Below are 25,693 nucleotides of genomic sequence, written 5' to 3'. Positions count from 1 at the left end.
AAAAATACGGTTAACTATTTTCACAAAATGTTTGTGTGAGAATATGAGATAGGGGAACTAGAAGCTAGTGCTCAGAGTGGAAAATGTTGGGGAACAGTGAGGAGAAAGTAGAGGAGACATTGGGTGATGAAGAGACCTGATTTGCCTTGTGTATAAAAATGAGACAACTCTACCAACCCAAGGAACATTCAGGTCAGGAACTCTAATCCTTCCAGTCAAATTCTGGAATCTTTGGAAAGCAGGGACATCCCAGGGTATTTGACATGCAGCACGGGGCATTATGTATCACCCTGTCCTCTGTGCCACAGCATTAATTTTTAGAAATCATCATGTAACATTTAATAATTGCTATTTCTAATTTTTACTTAGTTTTAAAACTAACAATTGGCAACATAAAAAGAAGAAATGTCCATTTTGAAGATATTATTCAAAGTCAGTGTGTGCACTAAAAATTCATACGTGCACTAAATTATTCATGTGTGCACTAAAATTTCACGTATTAAACAAAAATATTTCACCTCATGTTTGCACTCGGTTTCACTGTCTTGAATTTTTAAAACAAAACCTCTAAGAGGTCACATGAAATAACAGAATTGATACAACCCAAGTTTGGTTGTTTCATCGGGGATGATGGCTGGTTTTTCATCTGTGGTTTAAATGCAGGAATATGTTTTATCACAAGAGTTGTAGACATAGACTGCACCCACGGTGAACTCAAAGGTTCCCTAACTGCAAGAATGTACTCCCCACAGAAACATCGATATGTGTGTCTGCCTGGCTCAGAGATTGTGTAGCTGAGAATTTCTGAGAATTAGCTTCCATGTAGAATACAATATTAAACGAAAAGCAATATAATTAAAACTCAATAGTAACTGTAACGATTGTTTAACTGAGACCAACAAAGAATTTTGGAGGTTGGAAGGAGGAGTATTTTTATCATTGGTGTTCTTTAGAGTCACCTGTTCATGGCTAAAATAAAAAGCTGACCAACAATACCCCTGCACCACTATCATGGGTGGCCACAGCAGGACCGTTATGAGGGTGGTAAGCAGGACAGCATTCTCAAATATGCCCGGAGGGCTACTGCAGGCAAGGACGAACTAGGGCCCCAAATAGAGTCTATGTTGTGTGTGGGGTTAAACTATGCATGGTTATTGCATCTCACATATTTCTGCTTGGTCTTTAGCTCTGCAAGTATCTTCCGGTGCTGTTATCAGTAGCCATTCAAGGGCACAAGTTCTGTCTTGTGCTTCTCTGTATTGCTCTCTCCCCTGCTTGGTGCCCTGGATGTGTAGCGCGGTGCTTGGTTCGCTTTTGAGTCCTCTGTAAATGTCTGCTGATAGGAAGATTTCTCCAATCAGTATTTCCAACGGCTTCAAAGCAACTCATCCTCTCTGTGCTACTTGAACTCGCGAGTTGCACCCTCCGCCTCTCTCCTTTATTACCTGCACTAGTGCGCTTGTTTTTCCCTAACACAGTTATATAAGACTCTTGACTCTCCGCAACCCTATTAGCTCGGCTTCACTGCTTTGGCTTCTGCTGCCTCAGAAGACCAGCTGAGCGGAAGAAAGAAAGGCAGGAAGCGGTAAGAAGACCCCAAAGATTTCAATGCTGGATTCACCCATAGTCATTGGGATACAGGTTCTTAGCACCGCTCCACCCCAACCCCACCCCCAGTGTGGTGAGGTCTCCCTGTTGTCTTTACAAAGCAGAAGGAAGTGACATATCCACAGGGGCCCAGGTGGGACTAGAGGTGCAGCCCTAAGGAAACTGCAAGCCCTTGTCTGCCTTTATTGGGGGAGATCCGGCTCTGTGAGTTGGAGCAATTCCTCCTTCCCACCTCTGGACCCTGAAGTTTAGTTCTTCATTAAAAGAAGGTCCACAGAGGGGCTTAAGCACAAAACACCCTATAATGGTGAATACTCAGAATTACTTTCCACCTGATACTGCTTCATTTAATTGGACTAAAGCAGGCTCCCCCGGCTTCCTGCTCCCTTGAAATCCTGCCCAAATTTGCCTGGCTCCTGCGCGGGCCTGAGGAAATGCGCGCAGGTGCGCCCTGGGGCGGTGGGCTGGGCTCCCTGAACTGTAATGGTTGCTGCATGACTGATTCCCCAACTCCTCCGCCCTCCCGCCAAATCCCAGGACCCTCCCTGCTTATGCAAAGAGCAGGCTCCCCAGTGCCGTCTTAGGAAGAAGTGGTAGAGCAATTTCATTTAATATTGCTAGTGCTTCCATTAACCTGAGTATATTGCTCTCCATCCTCAATTTAAGACTCCCTCTTTCTCTTGATTATCGCTGCATTTCAGAGTGCCTGAGTGTCCTCCCAGACCTCTAAGCCAGCCTGGAATATGTTGACGATCAAAGCTAAGGTTCCTGGACGTTTCTGGCTTTAAGGGAATGCAGCCTTCCCGTGCCCCACCCTGAGTCCTTGGAAACCAGCCTGGGGTCACCATTTTGATCTGAATGAGGCTCCCTCTAGTGTGCTCTCAGGTTCTCTGGATTCACACTCCTGCCTCCCTCCCTCCTTCTCTTCCTTCTCTTCCCTCTTTCATCATTCTTTCCTTTTTGCTGTAGAGGTTTGTAGGACAAGAAAGTATTTTAGAGCTTTGTAGGGTGTGGGTGGACAGAAGTCTGTTATAAACTATTTTGAACTCACTGGTTAATATTTAGATGCTTAGGATTCTATATGATTGATTAATCCATTCAATCACTAATTCAATAAGTATTAAGTGCCTACTATGTACCAGGTACCCTTGTATGTGCTTAGGATGAATTGTGAGCCAAACTGGTAAAAGTTCTGCTTTCATGAAGCTTAAATTCTAGCAGAGAGATATAATAATATGCACATACATTAAAGGAGATGATGATAAATTGTAATATGAAGGAAAATAAAGCAGGGTAAGGTGCTAGAGAGTGATGGGGAACCCTGCCCCCCACGAGTGCTCTTGTGTACATATGCCCTCCTTTGAATCACAAAGGCCTCTGGACATCTAAATTCTACAATAAGGACGATGGTGGGAGTGAGCTAAGAACACCCTTCCAAGGGAGTGTAGGACTGCCCCTCCCCCATTGCTTCCCCTGTCACGGCTTGCAGGAAGGATGCTGGGGCAGAGCCCCAGGAGCACAACCTCAAGCTTTCCTCTGCAGTGCAGCCCTGGGAGGATGGAGCATGGCCATGGCTACAGAAAGCAAAATGGTGATGCCTCCTGCTGCATCCTGTCACTGCTGTCTTAACCCCTCACTTATCACCACTTGCTTGCCAAGCTTTGGGGTAAGGCCATTGCTCCCCATCCCTTGCATCTTGTGGGCGGCCTAGGACTGAGTGAAAGTTGGCTTTTGAAACCTGTAACGATGGGGTTGATAGACTGCAGTCGGATTCCTCCTGGACCCTAATGCCTTCAAGGAGTGGTCCACTGCTGCTGGCTCACACCAGCAAAGAATGGGAACCAACGGATCAAATCATCAGAGGAGGCGATAATTCTCTAAGGAAAAGAGGCCAAGTCAAGGGTAGGGTTCAGACGGGGAGAAGAATCATATGCTCTCCATGAAGATGGGCTTCTAGGCCTCTCTATATAGCTGAAGGGATAGAGGGAAAGCTTTAGAGAGGGTCAGCCTTGGCTTTGGAGCATGGCTTCACAGGTCTCTAGCTGTCTGACTTTGGATAGTTTACTAAAACACTCTCTGAGCTATCGTGTCCTGGTTGGTGGAATGGCCAGTCATGCCATATTCATAGACTTGTGAGGATCAAAAGAAATAGAAAAATGGACAATTCCGAGCATGGGGCAAGAACCTGGCGCTGAGTTGATGACCATAAATGTCATTTCCTGGAATTTGCTTAGGTAAGAACATGCTCTTATTTTTTGGAGACTGAAGAATTTAGGGGTGAAATGTTATATCTATGCTTTACTTTAAAGTATTCCAAAAAAGTATTGTGAAGTATATATGGCACCTTTCTCTCTTCCCTGGAGAACCTCCAGACAGCATAATACTTAACCACATTTATTCAAAATCTAGGTAACATCATTCATTGTCTTGGTTTTAAAAGCCATCTACTTGTCAATAATTCCAAATTTATGTCTCTAAGCCAGACCTCTCTTCGGAACTCTAGACTCAAATATTCAACAGCCAATTTGACATCTCAAAGAGAGCATGTCCCAAGTGGGATGCCCGAGCACTGATCCCAGTGCTATCCCAACCACCTGCTTCCCTGCCCTAGCCCCTCCCCACGATTCCCATCTCCGTCCATAGCATCACTGTTCATCCAGATGCTAGAGCAAAACTTTTAGCATGGTCCAGACCCCTCTCCCTTCTTCACTCCCCACATCCAGCCCATCAGCCCTCCCTGCTGATCTTACCCTGAAGATTTCCCCAATCCAGCCCTTCCCACCATCTTTACTGCCACCCTTGCCTGGACCACAACAGCCTATGAATTAATTTCCCTGCCCCCTTGTAATCCATTCCCTGTGTGGCCAGCATGATCTTTTAAAAGCATAACTCAAATCACACCGCTTGCCTGCTTAAAACTATCAATGACTTCCATTGTGCATGCAGTTAAATCCAAACGCCTCCCTCAGCCTACAAGACCAGGTGTGATTCCTGTCCCATTTCCCACCTTCTTCCCCTCCTCTCCTTCTCCAATCCTTCTCTCTCTTTTTCTCACTGTACTCCAGCCATACTGGCCTCTAATTCATTTCTCCAAAAGCCATCTCCTTCCCCTTCCAGGCTCTGCATTAAGATGTTTTCTGTAGTTCAAATTCTCTCTCCCTTCCTCCACATCCAAATCCTTTTTATCCTTCAGTTCCCATCTTGCATGTTTCTTCTTTGTGACACCTTAAATCTCACTGGGCCCCTCTGCTGTTCTTCCTCAGAGCACCCTGACCTGCTAACCTTCGGAAGAATCACCTGTTTCCAATGTGTGTCCAGTGAGCTCCTTAAATATTTGGTCTATACATGAATGAACGAATTAATAAGCCCACTGTCCTGATTTCAAATCCCCACCTCTGAGCTCCGTACTTTGATTATCAGCCATAGGTGCCAGGCCGCCCCTCTGCCAACCCCGCTGGGCCACAGAGCCCCCTCTTTGGGAAGCCCTCACACTGCCTCTCTCTGCCCATCACTCGCACCTGCCTCCTAGTTGCTCCACTATCATCCCAGTGCCCTTGAAAGGTAGGTTGGCTGACCGGGGAGATGAATGGTACTTTGCCCCAACATGCTGTTCTGCACATGTGTGCATGAGTTCATTGTATGTGTTTCATATGCAATCTTTTATTTCTTTTTCGAAATCTGCTGACTTTAAGTTGTCTGTATAACAACTCCTGCAACGAAGACTGTGTGAACGCTAACAGCAGGCTACAGGCCATCACTCTGTCATGTTGGGCCCCATTAGAGGCCTTCTTCTTGCATTTTTTGAGGTGGTTTCCTGCTGTTGCCGAGGTCAGCACTTGGACCAGCTTTGAACATGGAAGCCTCTCCCATCCCGAGGTGACTCTGGCTTTCCTATCAGACTCTGCACTAATGAGAAGTGAATGCTGCAATCGCAGGGCGCACTCCGAGGTCGCAATTACGTAAGGATTATTAATGAAGCAACAATGTCAAAATTGTGTGAAATCAGACTCAGATTTAAGTACTTAAAATAAACAGATATAAAGTAACAGATGTCCCATTTTGTTCTCAGATGATTTCATCCCTTGTTAAAAATAAATGTCTGGCTTGAAAGGGGAAAAAAATAAAAGGGAACTTTACTTCCATGTTAAAAATTAATTGAATCCAGAGGTTGGTAAAGCAGCTAAGTGGTGTGGGTTTTTTTCCCCTCTTTTTTTTTTTCTTGAGGCAAAGACATATTTGTGTTGATTTTTATTTCAGCAAGTAATAAATTCATTGCATAACGCCAACTTTGATAGACCAAGCTCACGTCCTCTAAAACCCAAAGGGAACATTTCTCCATAGCTATTATGTAGATAAGAATGGGGCCCAGTGACTCCATCGGAGGAGAATTGAGTTCCATGCTAAACCCCACAGGATGCAACAGCAGAGGCTTCGAAAATCACAAGTCCTGATTGTCATCCTCGCAGCCCTCAGAATCCCACCGAGGGACTCCTGCCTTGGAATTTCCGCGTGGAATTCCCAGAGAAGCCTCCTACTGAAATTAGTAATGGGAAAGGCAAATTAGGTCATCTTGTCCGTCCCCCTGCCAGCTTCCTACACTGTGGTTAATTTTCTCCTCCTTTGATCAGATACATTTTAAATGTTTCAGGAGATGGAAATTGCACCAGTGTGTCTGTCCCTCTAGAGTTCCACCGTCTCCTGAAGTTGCGGGACCCCGTTTTCTGCCTGTGAAACCGTGTGGGAATTTTTCCAAGAGCGGAAGGTTGTTTGTGGGCTGGGGGCTGCCTCTACCTCCCTAATTGTCTCCTAATTGTTCTGGTTAGTGGCCCCATTCGTTGGGATGAGGAATCGGCGGGAATGTTCATAAAATGGCCCCGGGAACATTCAAAGAAAAGAATGTATTTGTCGCATCTGAGCACAAACACGAGGGGATTGACATTAACGCCCTGGACTAAGATATGGAGCAGCTCACAGCCCCGGGTTGGCTCTCTGTGTCAGAACCTCACATGTAACAACATTTATTGGACGGGCATGAATAATCCAGATAAGAAACCACATGTTTCCAGCCAGAAAATACATGTGTTTCTAAGCTGCTAGTCACCTCGAAAAGTAAAAAGAGACTTTGACTTTTTGAATAAATTAAAACTTAATTGCCCTATTTCAAATCCCCTTCTCTGAACCCAACACTGAAAAAAACTAACATTAACGTTAGCTAAGAAAAGTGAAGGATGGGATATTGGTGATTATTGCATAACGTTGTCAACATATTTAATGGCACTGAACTGTCTGCTTAAAGATGGTTGAAATGGTTAAGAAAAACAACAACACGTACAAAATGAGGCCCAGCTGAGTGTGCTGCGGGGAAGCAAGGGGATCCGTTATGCAGCGGGTAGGGTAGCAGACAGTGGTGGAAAGGTGGGGTTTCCACCTCGCTTTAAAGCCCGCGCCTACCTCTGGGAGATAAGACATGGAGCGATGAAGTGTGCAGAGGCAGGGGATCAGAAATCCAGGTGCGTGGTCTGGGTTTGCTCAGCGCCATCCCTTCCCTTCCCTACACGTCACTCTGCATCTCCACAGACAAAGGCTGGGATGAAATGTCCCCTAACATCTCTCCGGCCTCAGCATGTGCCATTTTGTGGAAACGGTGTTGTTGCCAACTCCCCATCCATTCTCCTTTCCTTCTCACTAACAGAACCTGGGTTTTGGATTTTAGTGTCATTCTGCCCAACTATTAAAAATAAATAAAAACTGAACCTCACTTCCCAGCCTCTCTTTAAAAAAAAAAATACTTTAATTGATTTTTTACAGAGAGGAAGGGAGAGGGATAGAGAGTTAGAAACATTGATGAGAGAGAGACATCGATTAGCTGCCTCCTGCACACCCCCCACTGGGGATGTGCCTGAAACCAAGGTACATGCCCTTGACCGGAATCGAACCTGGGACCCTTCAACAGACAAGTCAATAGTGTGAGGGTGTGTGTGTGAACGCAGGCACGCATGCACGAGCGCGCACGCACATACACACACACATACACACTCACACTCCTGGAACAAATAAACACCTTAACTTGTTTAAGCCCCCATAGCATGTATGTATGCTTTCTGTTACAGCCCAACACAGTCTTAGCTGATATAAATTCTATGTTGTATCATTTGAAATTCCACATTACTCACTCCTCTGAAGGAAGTGCTGAAGGCCAGTGTTAAAATACAAATGCTCTTTGGGAGAGGAACATGTTAAGTTATAACAAGCCACTGACATCTTACTTCAAGTGAGTTCTTCAGAATAGCTTTCCTGTCCATAGCAGGGCCCAGCAGAGTAGCTAAGGGACAAATGGGTTTTGATGGGAGGGAGGTATTCGGTCCCTGGGTCCCTGCTGAGTCACCATAGTGACGGAGGTCTGGGATCTGGGGGTCTGGAGTTCTGGGGGAGGTGGGCAGTGCTTGAAGAGAGATGGGGAATGGTTGGAAAGGATGTGGAAAAGGCCAAATTTCTCCTTGAGTTTGTTTCTTGTGGAGGAAATCTCAACCCTGAGCAGCATTTGAAGGCACTGGGGGTCCACAAAAACTGTTTTCAGACACGTAGAAGGGAAATGGGAAAGTTTCATAAAAATTACCCTGAGAGTTTAGACTTTAACTCAAAGACCCCTCTGAGTATAGTTTCTTTGTGGGCATATGCTCTCCTCCCCAGAGGCACTCCTTCATATCACCCACCTTATAAGAGCTTGTTCAAGCCCCAGAGCCTGTGCTGGCCCCTTCTGTTCCCCGGGACCCCCACAATATACCTGTGCTGGCCTCACAGCTCTTCCCTCCCACTCAGGCGTGCACGCATCACATCACAACCCCCTCTGGTTGAACGTCCCCAGCCTGGCCTGCCTTTTATTTGTCTTGGTATCTCCTTCAGCACCTCGTGCCTCATGCCCTTTTTTCAGCTAACATTTACTGAGCGCTCGCAATAAGCCAGGCACCGTAAGCTGTTTATGGGAGCCCACCCCTTCCATCCTGGGTGCTCTGGTTCATCTCCACCCCCGGCCAGGAGCCAGGCTCTTCAAGGCTGTCCTGACAGGGCTGGGCCCTGTCTGCTGTGTGAGCCTGTCCATCCTACTCCCTCTTCTTCCCTCAGACACTCCCTCAAGGTAATCTCCTTGCTTCCCCTGCCAGGCCCTCAGCTACTTCTAGTGTTAAAAGATGTACCAGCTCCTATAAAGTTTTTAATGGAGGAAATGACTTCATCGCGAGGCTCAGATCAAGAGGCAAGAAAACAAGGTCCTGGGGAAGGAGCATTCTAAGTAGATGGCCCACTGAAATCAGCCCCACACAGCACAGGGGAGGAAAACACCCCCCCCCCCCCCGAGTGCGCACACGACCTCAATGACACATCTGCTGGTGGAAGCAGAGTTTGCCCTCGAGGGGCAGGGTTAAATACACGATTTAGGCATCAGACAGACACCACCTCACTGTGTGGCCTTGAGCAATCAGGAGTGTCTCTTAGCCTCAGTTTCCCCATCTGTAAAATAGGACCATAGTTCTGATAGCTCACATCTCATAGGTTTGTTTCCCTGAGAACACAATGACAGAATCCACATAAGGCACTGGGTGGGGGGTGGGGGGTGTCAGCAGGGGAGATTTAGTACAAGAGAGCTGTTACAGATGTTTTGGAAGGACTATTGGACCAAAACCAGGAAAGCCACGTTACCCAGAGAGATCAGTTACTGTAAGAAGAACCTAGCCTCTGGGGCAGGAGGAGCAAAAGGGGAGGTGGGGCTGCTCATAGCTCACAAGCTCTGTCTCATGAGGCTGCTAGAGTGTCACTGCTGCCCCTTCCGCTGGCGCCACCACCATGGCCATGATGAGGACGCCAGGGGCCTGAGCCCTTGGCTGCAGCTGCAGGGGCCTGGAAGCCCAGCAAACCCACGGTGCTTCCACTCACCAACCACGTTGCAGAGGCCTGCGGCCACCTGCCATTGCCTGCTGCCGCCGCCACCCAGACTAGACATTTAAATAATTCATTAAAATAAGGCCTAATGACTTCTCCTTTGTTCCTGTTTCCCAATATTCCATGAGTGCTTACCAATGACAGAACTTAATCTAAGCTGGCAAAGAAGTCTGGGAAATGTAGCTTTCAGGCTTCCAACCCCTGGATACAGAGAAGAAAATAGAACAGTGAATAGGGAGCTAGGAACTGACTAAGAAATCACCAACACAAACACCACAATTCCATCATTTGATTATGTTCACTGTCATAATTATCCTGTAAGTGTCACTTCTGTAATGGACAAGCAGTAGGACCTCAATTATTTCACCTCTCCAGGTTTTAATTTCTTTTTTAAAAAAAATATATTTTATTGATTTTTTACAGAGAGGAAGGGAGAGGGATAAAGAGTGAGAAACATCAATGAGAGAGAAACATTGATCAGCTGCCTCCTGCACATCCCCTACTGGGGATGTGCCTGCAACCAAGGTACATGCCCTTGACTGGAAGTGAACCTGGGACCCTTCAGTCCGCAGGCCGACACTCTATCCACTGAGCCAAACCAGTCAGGGCGGGCTTTAATTTCTTTAAAGTGAAACAGTTGAACTGGATGAGTACTGGGTCCCTCCCAGCAACTATTTTCTTCGTTCCCTCACTTGTTCAATCAACAAATATTTGATGAGCACGCAGTAGGAAGCCAGGCACTGAGTGGGCAACCATGGGGTAAAGATCAGCAAGATCAGGTGTGTACTAAAGGTTGCTGTGTGGTGACAGAGACAAACAATTAATGAATTGTCCTATTTAGTAATCATGAGCTCATCCAGCTACTTAGGAGCAAAACAAACCGACTCCGTCCAGTGCTCTTTCCTGCTTATCTCCTTACCTCCCTAATTGTTCTAGCAAATGCCACAGCCAGGGAAAATTTTTTCTCCTGCTTCTAGGTGTGCACATAACTGATAGTCCGCTTTGCCAATAAGCTCCACTTCCCATTGTCCATCACCTACCCACTCCTGGACCTGGGCCCCCATATCATCTCGTCAGCGGGAGATGAGCTGCAGAGCGGGTCGTCAGCCCGGGGCCCTCGCCAGCACCTGCAGAGCAATCAGGGTACTAAGGGATGTAAAAATATGAATGCTCTGGGTCTCCATGATTTCCCTATTTGCCCAATCTGTCACTCGGCTACCCATGGATTTCCCACTCTGGCTCATGACCCTAATGTGGCGTGGGAGACCCTGCGTATCCCATCTCTTATTCCTGCTCACTTCGAATGCATTTCAAATATTGCTGTGGAAACAGCAATTCCCCAAGCCAAAAAGACCCCCGTTTCCCAGAAGCTACTTCTACAAACTCTAGAATATAGATGAGCCGGGCCCGATCACGCGCTGCCTCTGGACCCCGCGGATTTGCAGCGCACCTGCATTGGCGGTAAATCGATTGGTGCTTCTTAATCCTGGCTACCACCAGGCAGGTTCTCTCCTCCTCATTGAAGCTTAGTAGCAACATGCCCTTCACTGTAAAGAGAATTTTTTGTCCTCTCACTTGGGACTAAAGGTCAAAGTTTAAATCTATATTTAATGCCATTTTCTGAAAACTGGATTTGTGATTCCCTTTATGTTGGTATTACATATCTTAAGGGATTTCTGGGGAAGAAATCTGGGAAGCCCAGTTTCTGCGAATGACCTTTACTTTAAATGTGTAAATAGGATGGAGCTTGTGTTTCTGCTTTTGAAACCTTCTAATTGTGCTTCCAACGACAGTTCTGGAAAGCATGGGCTGTGCTGAGTGGCTACACAGAAGCCACTTGGAAAAGAAGAGACTTTGATTTTCGTCTCACGCAGATGAAAGGCCAAGGTTAATGGCTCTCGCGTGGTTGGCCTGCTAGGGACAGTTCCTTTCCGCGGCTTTGTACCTTCAGCTACAGTGATCCCACATTAGAATATGCAAATAGTACGGCCTTTAACTGCCTCGGAAAAGGGAAAGTTCAAATTTACTTAATTCTATTTTTCCTCTGAATTTTATAAAACATGATTGAAGTGGTATCAGAATATCATTTAGAATGTCAGCTTTAGAATATTTCAAATATTTACCCAAAGGTTTTTTAAACGACGGCTTTCACAGTCTGAATGTGGCCATTCCCTTCATAAGCTCACACTTGCATATTTAAAAGGTAGCGACAGGGATTTCTCAGTTTGCCAAGTGTCTCCAGGCATGGTTAAATAGATTAGATGATGGGTAGATAGGTGATAGATAGATAGATAGATAGATAGATAGATAGATAGATAATAAGTAGATAGAAATAATTGCAACATTTAATACATATGCCATGATGAACTATTAAAAAAAAAAAGAAAAACAGATTGACCCTCAGGTTATTATCACATAATCCCCAACACGCAGCCTCCTAAAATCTGGCATCTGTTATTATGAAATAAGATACGATTTGTGCTCCATAGGTGCATCAAAAGAAGGGTGAGCTGTGGCCGCCACATAATTTTATACAAGAAAAATAAAGCGGATTAAGCCTGTTTAAAAAAAAGAAAAAGAAAGAAAGAATGGTGGCTTTGAAATTAGATTTTTTTATTGCTCAACAACATAATACAATCTGGCCCTGGGAAGCTTGCTGTCCCGGTCCTTCCAGACTGTTCTGCCTTCACTCCTTGCTGCCCCTCCTACAGCCAAAGACCTTGCAACTTGCCGACCCCTCTCCGGAGGCTCCCTCTGCACAAGCCCCCTTCCTGACAACCTTTGCGGGGTCACTTTTGTACAGATGAGGAAGCTGCGGCCCGGAAAAGGGCATAGCTTGCCCAGATTCAACTCAAAGGTGACCAGGTTTCAACCCGAGGCCCATCTGACCCAGACCTACACCTTAGCCTTGAATCCACTCTCCTCCAAAACAAAGGTCACTGGACTCTTTAAAGATAAACATTCTTTTTTTTTTAAAAAAGAGAGCCATTTCTCACAGCATTTTTGTTGTTTTTTGTTTTTGTTTTTTGCTTTCATCCACACATGCCCTCTGCCTCCTCCATCAGAGAGCAAACTCACAAACAGGTCGTGGCAGACCTGCGCTGGTGTTTCAGCCACTTTACTGACCAGATCGGGTCTCCTTGTGGTCAGCACGAAGCTGGCCAGATGGACCCAAGCTGTACGTGCCTGGGGCAAATGTGCTCGTGGTTTACAGCCACGGTGAGCTTCAGTTTCCAGAGAGGCCTTGCAGCAGGCACTCTGCAATCGACCCTAACTTTCCTGCGCCTCGGGTGGTCACTTACGCCTTAACCAGCACCCTCCTGCCAGCCCTTAATCCCCAGCAGCTCTGCCTCTGTCACTGCATTTTCCTGCTTTCTGCATTCTTGCAAACTGGCCTCCTCCCACTGCCTCCGCACCTGTGTCCATTTGTCCCCAAAAGATGTCACTGAGACCACTGTTGGCCCTCGCCTTTCCAGGAGGGCCACACTGCCCCACCGAGTCCTTGACTTAGCTGCGGCTGCCGTAGGCGAAGCTGATTAAACTGGCCTCCTCCACTGCTACTTCCCTGGGGCTTTGTGCTCCCTCTGGCTTTCCCCCTGCTTCTCCTGTGATCTCCTGCCTTCTGTTCTCCGAGCTCCCTTCAATTCTCCCTCCACACTTTGTTTCTAACTGACCTCCTCTAGTCCTTTACTTTTAACTGTAGCAGACTCCAGGGAATGTCTTTAGAAAAACAAAAACAAACAAACAAAACCCACCTGGACACATGATCTTCCCTCTACTCACTGCCATATCTCTCTCAGGCCCTTTAAATCCTGCTTTAGACCCTTACAAACTCGGGGCCCCCCAGGAAGTGACTAAATCTCTCCGAATCTCATTTCCTCTTCTGTAAAAGACAAATTATAATACAGGTCCCTATCTCATGGGCTTATTGTAAGGATTATGTGAAAAAATGTGTACAAAGGTTTAGCCACAAGTCTGGTACAAAATATGGTTCAAAAACATTAGTTGTTATTAAATAGTATTTAATGGGCAAAGAATAAACTCCACGGACAGAATTGTGGCTTCTTACCCCTTAACTTCTAACTCTAATTTAAAAAATATATCTACTTAGTAGTTGAGCATCAACCAATGAACCAGGAGGTCAAGGTTCAATTCCTGGTCAGGGCACATGCCCAGGTTGCTGGCTCAATCCCCAGTCGGGGGTATGCAGACGGCAACTGATCAATGATTCTCTCTCATCATTGACGATGTTCTATCTCTCTCTCTCCCCCTTCCTTTCTGAAATCAATAAAAATATATATATTTTGCCCTGGCCAGTTTTGCTCAGTGGATAGAGCGTCGGCCTGTGGACTCAAGGGTCCCAGGTTGGATTCCGGTCAAGGGCATGTACCTTGGTTGCGGGCACATCCTCAGTGGGGGGTGTGCAGGAGGTAGCTGGTCGATGTTTCTCTCTCATCAATGTTTCTAACTCTTTATCCCTCTCCCTTTCTCTCTGTAAAAAAATCAATAAAATATATTTTTAAAAAAAGAACAGGTTCCTCAGCCATATATAAATATATATATATATATACATATATATATATATATATATATATATATATATATATATATATATATATATATATATAATACCTGCTTATTTCTAGGTTTCATTGAGCAAAAGTGGTTCCCATTACCTCCTTGGCCATTTTCTAATTCTTGACTATGATGCACATTTTGGATATGAAGTTCAACATGAATCAGGCAGCCTCCCAGCTTTGTTTAAAATTTTCTAAATTCACCTCTGTACTCTCTCCTGGCACCCACTGTCTGAGAGCTTTGAGGTACAGAGGGGTCACCTTGGTGCTGTCTATGCCTTAGGAAAAAATTCTTTCTGGCTTTCTTTGTCCCCAACCCAGCTCTACTAGTATGTGTCATAAGTCACTTAAGAGCAGTCATAAGAAAGGCATGGTACAATTTTTTGCAGGGAGAAGCTACACTTTTTTAATTACATCAGTCAGTAAATTCAATAAGTATTGTAAAGAAGGATCAAATCAATCAAAGAAACCCTTCAGCACAGCCATATGCTTTTCTTTATTATTATTATTATTATTCTTTTTATTGGTTGAGCCACCATTGCAATTGAGACAAAATGGCTAGATCTGAATTCCATCGACCTGCTTCAAGGAATGGCCTTGACCAAACGGCTCAGAAGTCAGCATTTCACTATCTTCTCAGCATATGGTCATTTTTCATCAGTCCTTTAACATGAAAGTCTAAAGCTGAAGCGTTAGCGTTGTTCCCAGTAAAACGAAAGGGAGCCCAATGTCGCTGCCAGAGTCAAGACCTGGAAGCCAAGACTCTTGGAGCTTTGGTTCTGTAACATAATTAATTCTCTACGAAGGTGCTTCGTTTCCTTTCCCTCAACTTCTGCATCTGTAAAATAGGGGTGAGTGGTACCCTAGAACGGCCAGAGATGAATAGGCAGACAGGCATTAATGAGGTGGCATTTGAAATATTTGGTGAGATTCTTGGATAAAGAATTACCAGGGATTACATACTTGCTTTCCACTCCCAGCTTTAACTAATCTGTTATGTTAGTGCATACTGAAAACTTAATAGCAAGAAGTCCAAATTTTATTTTGCAGAAAGGGCCTCAAGTACTGCCAGGTTGGAAATGTCCCTGGGCACTTCTGGCTTCCTCCCGGCTTGCTTTCCCAGCTCCGGCACTAACTGGGGTGGGTGAGGGGGCCCGGCCTGCAGTCTCAGGGTCACCTGCTCCATGCTGCACCCCTCCTCCCCCAACTTTGTACTGTAGCCTCCAATCTTATTTCACAATTAAAGATCACAAAGCTGCCTTTTTGCTGCTAAGTCTCAAATATGCCCTGACGTTAACCCCTAGAGGCGATAAAATAGTGTCATGTTTTTTCAATGCTGTTTCTCTATTTATGTAAACGGGTCTCATAAGCTGCAAGAATATACATTTTTGCTCCATAAGACTCCCTAGAGTCATTTGCCTTTGACTGAGGGAGTGAGATGTCTCCATAAGCATGTTGGTGGTGTTTTGTTTTCTTTCCCTTGATTGACCTGTTTGTGCAGAAAGCTGGGGGGCATTTGCCCTGCCCTCAAACGGCCTCATCAGTGAGCCATCTTGTAGGAATAGCCCTTCCCAAACATCTTCCCACACCTCACTCCATCCCCACTGAAAAAACCAAGAGGCATGTTCTAGTCTTATGGGAATGAAAAGGGTTTGAGCCAACACCTTCACTCAGAGAAAGCATCTGGCCTTCCAGTTTCCTGGATCTCACCCTACTCTCCTTAAGGTTTTCCTTTGTCCTGTTTCTTAAAAGAGACAACTTGGACCGTGTATGAAGCTGGCCTCCAGGGAGTAGCAAGCTCTCACTTGCGAACCAAACTGGGGGGAAGCCAGGCAGGGTCATGGCCCCAGACCCCCTTCGCCAGTAGTCAGCTTGGAATGTCTAAGAAAGGAGACTCTGGCAGCCGATCTAATTGCACAACCCACAGCTCCTCTGGGCCGTGAGTCACCCGCCCCCTGTGAGCCCACAGCACTTTGATGCAGGCCTCCTCACAGCCCCAGTCACATTGCTGACATGCCTGCCTAGCCCACTCCCCTCTGGGTCCAGGCAGGCAGCACCAGGTCTTCTCTGTGTCCCTCTGTGCCTAGCACCGTGCCTGACACTTTGGACGCCACCAGGTCTTCTCTGTGTCCCTCTGTGCCTAGCACCGTGCCTGACACTTTGGACGCCCTCACTGATCGTCTGCCATATGAATGAACACAGATAAAATATTGGCTGACAATTAACCCGCTTCAAAGGATGGAGAACTTTATTTCTGGAAACTGTATTGAAGTAATTGGTTCAGAGATTAAATCACTAAAGTGCTTACTGGACACACATGAGGGAGTGACTTTCTTGGCACACTTCATAACAAGTGACACATCTTTGACCAGCCACCAGGAATGTGAGTTTGCTCCGCAAGTATTTATCGAGACCCATCCACATGCCCAGGGCTGTTCCAGTGCCCAGAGAGGGCAGCAGGCAAAGGGAGGCATAATAGAATGGTCAGGCCCGTCCCTGTCCTCATGCACCTCACTCCTGCTGGGGAGGGGCATGTTCAGAGAGCGCTTTGCTGAACCCTTTTGACATGCCGAGCTGGCCCCAGAACCCTGGACAAATCTGTTGGCATTTAGACACGACTCAGCCAAACAGATGGGTTTCGGTCACAGTGCCTCAGGACCACATCATGTCACAATGGACTATGGTCGCATCACTGAAACATCCAGACATGTGTTCAACCATCATGCAGCCAAACCAGTGTCTGCGGGGAGATGAGCGGTTCCAGTGCAATCACAGTCTCCGAGCAGAAAAGGCCAATGGGGAACATCGGCGAACCCACCAACTGGCAGCGAGAGGGTGGGGTGCCGGCACTTTCCATCGGAGCTGTTGCCCTGCTTCCTGTCTGTCTGGATTTCCTAACTGCCTCTTGCTCAGGAGAGTGTGGCTAACACATTGTGTTGGGGTTTTTTTGGATAACAACACCTGTTTCCAGCCCCCTTTTCTTTCATGTCCCTCCTCTGTAGCAGCTGGGAAAGTTAACTCTACTTTTTCCCAGCCTGCCTTGGGAGGAAGGGTGGTCATTTGATCTCTGTGGCCAGGGAGGCGGAAACACAAGTCTGCTGCAGGCTTCTGGGGGTGCTTCTGCTTCCCTAGCACAAGCGCTACCCAACCCCCTTCTGTCCTGAACACAGAGTGACGTCGCAAGTTGGGCAATCTTTTGTGACAATGAGAGAGCATGTAAGCTAAAAACAGACGTCAGTCCTGACACGACTGAGCTGCCACAGCAACCTTCAGACTTACTGTTACGTGAGAACAATCCAGTTTTGTTTATGCCTTTGTTAGGTTTTTCTATTACTTGCAGCTAAACATGGGCCTAACTGGATTACAGCTTAATTTCATTTTAACAGGAGGAATGGTCACCAAAATGGCAAGTGTGAACAACCAAAGGGAAAGAGGAAGAGGGCAGCAGAGAAACTGGTAACCCAGGAAAGAGGAGCCCACGATGGCTGGTCATGCGTGTACAATGGGCCCTTTTCTTGTTTCTCAAATAACACAGCATGGAACCTTTTAAAATAAATATGTTTTTAACAATAAAACCTCAATTAGTCAATTAACCATCCTTGAGTACCTAATCAGAACTCAATTAGCCAAGCTCACATCACTGATGACTAATACTTAGACTCATGTCTTAAGTATTAAAAAGCACTTTCACATACATCATCTGGCATGATTGCTACACCTTCTTCAGCTACACGAATACAGACAGGCAGAGGAGTGCCTACCTGGTCTTAGAAGGGCTATCCATGTCTCCTTCAGGAAATAGGCCTATTCGCTTGTTAGTCATTACACATAAAATATACACTGATTTTATGTTTTTAATAAACTTGTAGTCATTATAGTGTGCTGGTTTATAGTAGCATTACTAATAATAGGCAGAAAATGGAAAAGACCAAATGTCCACAAATGAATGAATGGATAAAAAAGGTTGTATATTCATATAATGGGGTATTATTTGGCTGTAAAAAAGTATTTAAGTATGATACATACTGCCACATGAATAAATCTTGAAAACATCATGCTAAATGGAAAAAAAAACAGACACAAAAGTTTACATATTGTATGACTGTATTTATCCTATTTATATGAAATGTCCAGAATAGACAAATTCATAGAGACAGAAAGTAGATTAATGGTTACAAGGGACTGGGCAGAGAAGAGACTAGAAAGTAATGTCCATGGATATAGGAGTTCTTTTGGGGTGGTAAAAATATTCTAAAATTAGCCAAAACCGGTTTGGCTCAGTGGATAGAGCATCAGCCTGCGGACTGAAAGGTCCCGGGTTCGATTCTGGTCAAGGGCATGTACCTGGATTGCGGGCACATCCCCAGTGGGAGATGTGCAGGAGGCAGCTGATCGATGTTTCTCTCTCATCAATGTTTGTAACTCTCTATCTCTCTCCCTTCCTCTCTGTAAAAAATGAATAAAATATATTTAAAAAAATATTCTAAAATTAGATGCTGGTGCCCTAACCAGTTTGGCTCAGTGGATAGAGCGTCGGCCTGCGGACTGAAAGGTCCCAGGTTCGATTCCGGTCCAGGGCATGTACCTTGGTTGCGGGCAACATCCCCAGTAGGGGGTGTGCAGGAGGCAGCTGATCGATGAAACTCTCATCGAAGTTTCTAACTCTCTATCCCTCTCCCTTCCTCTCTGTAAAAAAATCAATAAAATATATTTTAAAAAATTAGATGCTGGTGATACTTGTACAACTCTGGGAATATACTAAAAAACACTGAATTGTGTTTAAAAGGGTGAATTTTGTGGTATGTAAATGATATCTCAATAATGCTGTCATTCATATACATAAGATGGTAGTTACATGTTCAGAATCTAGAGCCCAACTTCTTGGGTTTGAATCCCAAATCTGCCTCATACTTGCTGTATGATTTGAGCCTAGTTACTTAACTTCTCTGTGCCTCAATTTTCTCATCTGTAAAGCAGACATAATAAGACTCCCTGTTTATAGGATTGTTAGAAGGGTTAAATTAATTAAAATATCTAAAGTGCTTAGAATCATGCCTTTCACATTGGGGGCACTGTGGAAAAGTGGTGTTGTTGTTATTCAAACCTGAGTTTCTTATTTGACACAGGACCATCATTGATACCAAGTTGAGGGTATCATCTTTGAATAATAGATGATATTCTGTGTGTAGATTTTGTTGTCATTTCTTTATGCATTTACTACTTAAATGGGTTATGGGCTTGGTTGCTTATAGATACAAAGGTAGTCATTTGGAGCACAATTAAATATCCCTGAGGTCTCACTAGCTGGTGATCCTACACACACACACACACACACACACACACACACACACACACACAGCTATGATTTTGAACCCCACATATGCTCAAGTTGGGAACTTCAAAGTGTCCCTCCTGTTTCTTTTGGGAGTTCAGACAAGAAACTGACACCAGCCTACAGCCTGTCAGTCAACTTCTATAGGCCCCAGGCACCCACATTCCTTCCTCTCCTGCCAGCCCCCCCCCCGCCCCCCCGAGCTGCCTGAAGGAACCCTGCTGTCCCTGGGACAGTGAGCATCTCCAGATTTACCGTTTCCCACCCAGGTTGCCGCCTCCAGAGTGCCCAGAGCAGGGCAGTGGACCTGCGCAGAAGAGAGGAGAACAGAGACCTCCCCAGCCACACTGTACCTGAGCCCTAACGCAGCAGGTCCATGTCAGAACCTCACAGACACTGTCAGGAGAACCATGCTCTAGGAGCTCTAGCTGTGGGTTCCAACCCTGCCCACTAGCCCAGACTCAAAATAGTTGTTCCTGCCATTCAAGCCAACATCTTCCTTTCTCTCCTGTCTTCTTTCCCTATTAGTTGCCCCCCACTCCCTGCCAAAGTTCCCTATGCCATGAAAGGAACAGTCACAGACACAGATGAGTAGGGGGTGGAGAGTGGGCCTGTGTGCACTACAGGCCCTGGGAGCAGCGTGGCCAGCCGAAGGCTCCGTTCCATTGCTGACAGAGAACCGCCACCCTAACGCTCCAGGAGGGCGAGCTGCAGTGGGACAGTCTCCTAAAGGTTCAAGCAATACAGACTCATTCAATACGTAGTTATTGATCACTTACTAGGTGCCCGGCATTGGGCTAGTGCCAAGGGTACCATAAGGAGTAACCCCAAAATCTAGCCTAAAACCCCAATATCCAATGAGGTTTAACACAGCTGGATCTGAGCACGCTGTTCTTCCCAGTGACGTGCTATCACATTTGGACGAAGACAACGCATTCCTAGCCTGGACCCTCCAACTCCTTCCACAGAGAACAGAAAGATAAACATTCTTTTACTTGCCGTTGACATGGTTTTATTTCCATTAAGTAGGAGTGGCTTTAATAGACAACAGACCCTGCTCTCCAGTTACTGCCAGAGAGAAGGGTTCCATGCAGAACATCTTTTCTGAAACCGTATCTCTGAACATTTAACCCGCTCAGTGTTCACAGTCCTATCCAGAAAGGTACTTTTTGGATATAACATCACTAGACACATTTGATGCCTTCCGTAGTATTCCTCTAAGATAAAGAGAGATTCTCCTAGGTCAGGCTGCACAATTCATGTAAAACCGAGTATAAGAAGTTTTGGGGAGGATTTCAGCAGGAGAGATTAGAATAGAAAAGGACACGTCTACTTAACCCTGTGGAACAAAGGGGCCACATGCTAGCCTGACAAGCTCAAGGGAGGCCTGCATGGCGGTCTTGCAAACTCAGAGACCTAAAGCAACCACAAAGGATGGTCTGAAATTAAACTTTAACTAAAGCAGTTATGGTGGGTAGTTACATCCTAGGCTGGTATCTACACGGACAAGGTCAACCTTTACCTTAACTGAGCCAATCTATCTTTTTGCAGTTATAATAACATACCCTTGAAATGTCTGAGTACCTTGTAACTTCCTTTTTTTCTGGAACCCTTGGGGCACAATCTAATGTGCCTGGGCACCAGGACAGATACCACAAATTCCTTCATTGTTATCAAGTTCATTGTTCCTGCACCCACATATTTATGTGTCTATCATTTTACCTTTTATCCAATCCCAGGGGTTTCCCTGCTTTGCTTTCTCCCACCTCTCTAGTCTATCACCAATGGATTTCTTGTAACCTCCTCTACATCCCTTCCTTTGATTGCAATGTTTAATACAGATGTAACCCGCCATTCTCCAGACCATTATCTCAATCCGTTGAGGTTCTGCTTCCTGGCAATTGTTGACAGTTTGGTTCAAATAAACTCACAAAAATTCTTTACAGGTTTGAATGTTTTTATGTTAACAACCCTCAGTTAACCAGAATATCCTCTAACTCTGAGAATTTACATCGGCTTCCAATTTACGTTGGTTTTAGGTTTCTTCTTGCCCAACCACTGTTTACTTTTAATGTTAGTGTCCAGTTCTATGGAAAATTTTTTCTTTAAGAAAAAAAAGCACACACACACACACATCATGCTAGATCGTTGCATTTTATTTACTAAACTGGGCAAAACAGCTTTGATTTGCTGGCTCTAAGAATCCCAATTAATGGAAGTTTTATTATACTCTCAAAGATTTGTAGTAACGCACTCAAAATATTGCCTAGCAATCCTTAGGGGACCAGCTTTAATGTTGGAGTGATACCTACTTGCATGTCTAGGCATACACACCAAAGAATTGAAAACAGGGGATCCAACAGATATTTTCACACAAACACATGAAAAGATGTTCAAAATCACTAATCATTACGGAAATGTAAGTCAAAACCACAATGAGATACCAGCTTGCACTCATTAGGTTAGCTATTATTGAGGGGGGGAAAAACAGAAAATAGCAAGTGTTGGTGAGAATGTAGAAAAATTGGAACCCTTGTGCACAGCCCAGGGGAAGGTAAAATAGTTTAATCACTATGGAAAACAGTATTGCAGTTCCTGAAAAAAATTAGAAATGAAACTACCATATAATCCAGCATTTCCACTTCTGGGTATGTACCCAAAAGAATTAAAACTAGGGTCTGGAAGAGATATTTGTGTACTCATGTTCATAGCAGTATCATTCACAATAGCCAAAAGGTAGAACCAATCCATATGTGCATAGATGGATGAGTGGATAAATCGAATATGGTATATGCATACAATGGAAAATTACTCAACCCATAAAAGGAATGAAATGCTGACACATGCTATACACATAGATGAACCTTGAAGACACTGGGCTAAGTGAACTAAGCCAGACATAAAAGGACAAGTACTGTATGATTGATTCCACTTACCTGAGGTACCTGAAATAGTCAAATTCAGACAAAAAGTAGAATAATGTTTCCAGAGGCTGGAGGGAGCCGGGAGAGGGGAGCTGTTGTTCAAGAGATACCGTTTCATTGGGGAAAATGAAAAAGTTCAGGAGATGGATGGTGGTGATGGTTTCACAGCAATGTGAATGTACTCAGTGTCATTGAATTGTGCACTTAAAAATGATTAAGATGATAAATTTTATGTAACTTATAATTTACCGTAGTAAAAAAAATTAAATGAAAACAAAGAAAGGTTGCACTTGGAATGTCACTGGCATGCAAGAATGATCACAGGCCATTTGCTCTCTTTAGCCTCTTCCCAGCCTGCTCCTGCCGTAGCAGAACCCTCAGCCTTGGCCACGGTCTCCAGTCTCATCATCTAGCAAGGAGTGTCTGATTAAATGGCACTGCTGTATCCACATGTGATTTACAGAAATAATATTTCATCTTCGCCACCAGTGCTGGTTGTGGCTGCACACTGAATAGGAATAATTTCAGGAGGTTCCAGCTGGCCTTCCTTAAAAGGTAAAGAAAATCCAACATTTCTAAGGTCCCTCTAATCTTTTGTTGTTTCAAGTGAATGCTTCCTCTACAGGGCTATTTCAGCGTTCCTGGGGTCTATTAAGGAGAGCATAATGAATGTTACAGAACCAGCCAACTTAGAAAAAGAGGGGGAGAGAGAGAGAGAGAAGAAAATATTGCAGACTTGCAGAAACCCCTTCTACCTACCCTCTTTATACCAAAGGAGCCATATCTTCATGCCATAATAAATGCAAACTTGGAAAGACTCACAAACCCGCCTGCCTCTTCAGCTAATGACAGCCTCAATTATGGGGCCTAATCCTGCATTCCTGACACTCCCCTTATTCCTGCATAACTTCCAGGGGAGTCAAAGGGCCCTCAGCCCGGCCCTGGCAGGGAGACATTAGTTATGCAGGAGCAGAGCCTGGGGCATGCTGGCAAATTTAAGGATCTGTTCACATAACGAGGCGCACTTGGAAGCCTTAAATCCCCATGCTTTGACTCTTCGCCTCATACCGAAATAAAAAGCCACAGTGACTCCATTAAAAAATATAAAATTCCTCCACAGGAAATGAACACTCGTTTGCTTCCCATTTACATCGGTTTTAGGTTTCTGCCCCCCCCCCCACCCCCTTTTTACTTTTTATGTGAGTGTCCAGGTCTATGGAAAAATGTTTTCTTTAAGGAAAAGAAATAAACAAAGCATTGTGCTGGGTCTTTGCATTTTACTCACTAAACTGGGCAAAACAGCTTTGCTTTGCTGGCTCTCTAGGGACTGGTGGGAATCCCTGGCAAATACACCCATCGGCTATTCCCTTCAGTCGCCCCATGAGGACCCCTCGTGACCTCTGGCTTATTGAGAAGTGGCCTTGTTTTATATTAACCAATTACCCATCCAGCTATATTAATAACAAGACGATAACTCATTTTCATCCTAGACACACGCTGTGCATTATCACTCTCCTAATTAATCCCAGGCAATTCAGGGGGCAGGTATTATTACTTCCAATTTTCCTCGCGGCTCTTTATGCCGGAGACTCAGCAAACAGAGGGTCATGCTCCCTGTCCCACAGGCAGGCGCCTGAGTCCCAGCCCAGAGCCCACTCCACCCCAGACACCCTCCCTGCGGACTGGGGAAGCCTGGGAAGTAGCACAACCCTGCGGATCTCCATCCAAGGCAGTGGGGCTTCCTCAGGGGAGAGAGAAGCCTGGGGCAACAGACATCAGGCAGGCCTGCTTAATGGACAGTCAACAGCAGCCTCCCCCGAGAGCTAGAAGTAAACTCAGAGCCCCAGGACGCTGTGCAGCTAGGCCTGTGCTCTGGGCAGCGGAGATCCTGCACAGCCCCCCTAAGCCCTCCTCACCCACCTTTGTCCCTCCTGGGATGCCCCTCCCACTGCCAAACTGCCAGCTATTCAAGGTGAAGATCTTGGGCTTGGTGTTTAAACCTCTGCACCCCGTCTCCCCCTCCTCACACCTCCAAAATCATAACCCCAGGCCCTTGGACACTCTCCGCAACAAGAGATTCCTAGATTCACTGAAGGAGCATCCTTCCTCCTCTCACCTCCCTGGTTCTGAGAGTCCAACAAGGCATGGGTCCAACCACAAGCATCTATAAACATCTGCTGAAGAGGACCAGCTCCCTTGCAGGGCCCGTGAGCACTGCCAAGCCTTCCCTGAAAGCATTTGAAAGAACTTATTCTGGAGACCTGTGTTCTAGTGCTAACTCTCCCATTAACCTGATGGTTAGTTACTTAAGCTCGCTAAGCCTTGATCTTCCCATCCTTAAAATGGGGAAATAGTGCTGGCTCTGCCCCTTCCTTTGTAGGTCCTTCTCCCTCTTCTCCATAAGTGTCTCTTCTGATCCGGCATTGACCTTGGAGTGCCTCGGCCCAGGCCTTGACCATCATCTCTTCTCACTCTCTCTCCCTAGGTCATCTTGTCCACCCCAACAGTGACATGTCAGGGTTCCCCTAGTGGGCCTTAGTCCCTTTTTAGGGTATCTGTGTCCCACCTCACCCCTTGCCAGCTGTGCTGTGCTCTCAGCCACACCTGCAGGCCCTGGAGCAAGAGGAGGAGGAGGAAGAGGAGAGGAGGAATAAGAAGAGGAAGAGGAGGGGGAGGAGGAGGATCAGGAACAGGAAGAGAAAGGGGGAAGGGGGAACATGATGGGGAGGACTACCCTGTGAGGAAAGAGGGGGAAATGCCTGGGGGTTTGTATCCCCCCTGCCAGTGAGGTTTCTTCTCTCCAGGTTGGGAAGCTATGAGGCATCACTTTCTCTTCAGAGCTCCCCTGGGAGATCAGGCTGCCGCTTGCCCTCTGCAGGGGTTTGCCCAAGATCGCACTCTGGCTCACTTCTTCTTCCCACCAGCAGCCCATCAATGTGTCTCTCTCACATCGGTGTTTCTCTCTCTCCCCCTCCCTCCCTTCCACTCTCTCTGGAAATCAATGGGAAAAAATATCCTCGGGCAAGGATTAACAAAAATAAAAACAAAATGTCAAGCCGGTATTATCAGGAAGATACAAACATATTGCAAGTGTTTTTATCCTTTAGCTGCTGATTTTTAAATTTCTCCCATCAGAAGGGGAAAGGAGTCCCTCTGGTGCCCCGACAGGAGCCAAGCTCCCAGCTGAAGCGCATGCTCTCACTGCATTCTGTGAGCAGCTCCACAAGGACAATACCATTCACTCCACTTCGCAGATGAGGAGACTGAGGCACTAACTCTCTTATGGAGATCGCACAGCGGGTGAGCAGACAAGCCAG

This window comes from Myotis daubentonii, chromosome 11 (genome assembly GCF_963259705.1).
Source record: "Myotis daubentonii chromosome 11, mMyoDau2.1, whole genome shotgun sequence".
NCBI lineage: Eukaryota > Metazoa > Chordata > Mammalia > Chiroptera > Vespertilionidae > Myotis > Myotis daubentonii.
This window is presented reverse-complemented; position numbering follows the sequence as displayed.